Here is a 2,940-nt window from a genome sequence, read left to right as displayed (position 1 = left end):
GTCACCAGCATAAACATTAAAGTTGGGATATATCTCCCCACTCCAGTGTTTTGGACAGTTGTATGTTGCTTTCCCAAGAGTACGCAGATCCAGTGATATCAAAGTATAACTCCAAGCTACAACAGCACTCAACATGCTTTGTAAGGAAATACTACTATACCTGTTTTGATTACATTCGAATGCGGCATAAAACCTGGAAAGTGTAACTTTTATTCATAAGAAATATTAATAGTCCATTTAGAATTTCTAATTACTTTATAGATAGTAATTTTGACTGTCGAAGACAGGCTTACTTACTAGTACCGTAATAATAATAATTATCTTCGACATAATCAAATATTGGTATAAGATCATTTTGGGGTATCTCTTGCAGGGTGTCGAATACATTATTGATATTTCTTCCTCAGATATGAGTGCCAGTGAGATCAATGAACGGAACTATGATCCAAATTCACTCATTCCATATTAGGCGTCTCCAGAAAGACTGAGCGAGGTGGAACAGACGGCCTGCTTTTTCGGCTTCTGGAAATTCATCTTAATCACATTAAAATTGCTGACTCATAGTTTATCTACTGTTATAAATCATGGAATGTGTTTACGTTTATATTTAAGGAGATAATAAATAAATAAATAAATAAATAAATAAATAAATAAATAAATAATAAATAAATAAATAAATAAATAAATAAATAAATAAATAAATAAATAAATAAATAAATAAATAAAATAAATAAATAAATAAATAAATAATCGAATAAATACATCATTGAAACAGTCAATCATTACGGCCTCTTTATAAATTGTTTATCCAGTATATTCTTAAATTATTACAAAGGATTTGGAAATTCATCGTACATTTCCCTTGATATTTTATTCTGTTCTCTTCTATCCTTATAAATCAATATTTGTTCCAATTTGTCCTCTTGAATTCCATCTTTATTTTTATATTATGATCTTTCCTACCTTTGAAAGTACTACCCAAGCTTATTCGACTCCACGCCATCTCTCTTTTTTATGAGGGTAAATAAAATGTTATTAATTATTAAATAATTTGTTAGTGCAACAAATCATGTTTTGTTTGAGTTTATTTTGTAACAGAGAAATGGCAAATCAATCATTGAATTTTATCATGTTTGTTTTCAAATATATTAACAATTCAGAATATAATGTTTCCGTAATAGAATACTTAATACTTAATGCATCCAACAGGTACTTCTGATTAGATATTTATCACTCTTAAAAGTTTCTGAACTCTATTCAACAGGATATCTCCCTGCTTGATAGTTGCTTGATACTGCCAATTTTTGTAATCAGGTGGATTAGTTTCTACAACACTTCCAACTTTATCCACTTTACAATGTAGACGGCCAGAAGAAATGAAGCGAGATAGTTCTTGATCTACTGTATATAGTCTACAGTTACACCAAATGCTTCTGCCATGTACTGAAGGATGAGGGACTGGTATGACTCTAATAACTGAGAATAAGCCATAATCCTCATCTCACGTACATAGTATAGGTAATGTGGAAACAGGAAATAATCGTGTTTAAGCAAGCCCTCCACTTGTGCTAGGTTTCTGAAGAAGTCTGCATAGTGACAGTTGTATGATGAAAAGAGATAATCCTTTATATCTTGATTGCTATGAAGCACTTCCAAAATCTCTGATCCTTTGATGATCTTATCTCGTAACTCGCTACGACGAAGAGAAATCATACATATGTACACATCATATCGAACAAACGCACAGTACTATAATCCATCAACTCGTAGGACGTGAAAGTAGAGATAGTATCCAGAAAAAATGTAGATGCACCCTTCAAAATCACGGATGATCATACAAGAGGTTCCTTAATATACCTTCAAACGATTTCGCCTATCCCATTCACCTCCTTCTTCAGTCAAGCTTTGAGCTTTCTCTATGTTCCTGGTAATGAGATCGAGATCCAGATAAAAGAGTCCAGTGCGAATTATGTGAAAGACTATATTATCAAGTCTATGGCCAAGAGAAACTGTCTTATCATAGGTTTTCCTGAATGCTGACAACGCATTTTCCTTATACTAATTCGACACAAGTACTCAAGCTTTCTTCAGGTTTGCTTCTCTAACTTCCATTTCGCCCAGATTCTTTTCTGCGTCTTCAAAGGCATCATCAAGTTCCTTCAATTTTTCACTGTTTTTAGTTTTCATTTTATCCAAAAGATCCTGGCCAAGCGTCCAGTGCAAATGCTGGCCAAATTCTTCATAAAATGGTGCCATATCGTCAGCTTTAATAGCCTCCATAAGTTTTGAGAAAATATCTTTATTGTCTGCATAATCTGGCTGAGGCAAAATAAATCTCCACTAAAAAAAGAATCGATTTCGGAGTTTTCTCCAAACCCTTTTACTCTAAGTTTTCGATAGGCATTTTGCTTGAAAATGGCTCACAAAGCATATCTCTCCGCTGACAGCTCGGAACATACCACTTAGTCGAGCAGCTCGTCTCCCTACTCCAAAGTGTTCCCAGCCCAAAATATGCAACATTTTCGTAACACTACTCTCTTATCGGAAATCACCCAGAACAAATCGTGCTGTTTGCATCTTTTCCAGTTCCTGTATCAAATAATTCTGGTTAGTGCCTCAGAGGCTCTTAACTTGGTGGAGTGGATTGGTGACCACGGGGTCCTTAGCTGAGTCCCGGCATTGTTACCACTTACTTTCACCCACGATATCCCCTGCCTGTCGTGAGGGGCGACTAAAAAGGGGCCCCAGGAGCTCTTACTTGGGAACGTGGGGGTGGCGACCACGGGGCTCTTAGCTGAGTCATGGCATTGATTCCACTACTTGTGCCAGGCTCCTCACTTCCATCCCCCTGTGGGTGGGGGCTGTAGAATAACACCCACGGTATCCCCTGCCTGTCGCAAGAGGCGACTAAAAGGGGCTTCAGGGGCTCTGAACTTTAGA

The 2,940-nt window shown here is 36.3% G+C and overlaps 1 pseudogene; it reads right to left on the bottom strand.

Annotated features, from left to right (window-relative positions):
* Positions 1-1,193: 1,193 nt before the first annotated feature.
* On the bottom strand, positions 1,194-2,404 carry LOC136883369 (26S proteasome non-ATPase regulatory subunit 6-like; annotated as a pseudogene).
* Between the last annotated feature and the right edge of the window lie 536 nt (positions 2,405-2,940).

This window comes from Anabrus simplex, chromosome 11 (assembly GCF_040414725.1).
Source record: "Anabrus simplex isolate iqAnaSimp1 chromosome 11, ASM4041472v1, whole genome shotgun sequence".
Lineage (NCBI taxonomy): Eukaryota > Metazoa > Arthropoda > Insecta > Orthoptera > Tettigoniidae > Anabrus > Anabrus simplex.
Note: the sequence above shows the minus strand (reverse complement) of the source record. Positions and strands in the feature narration are given on the sequence as shown.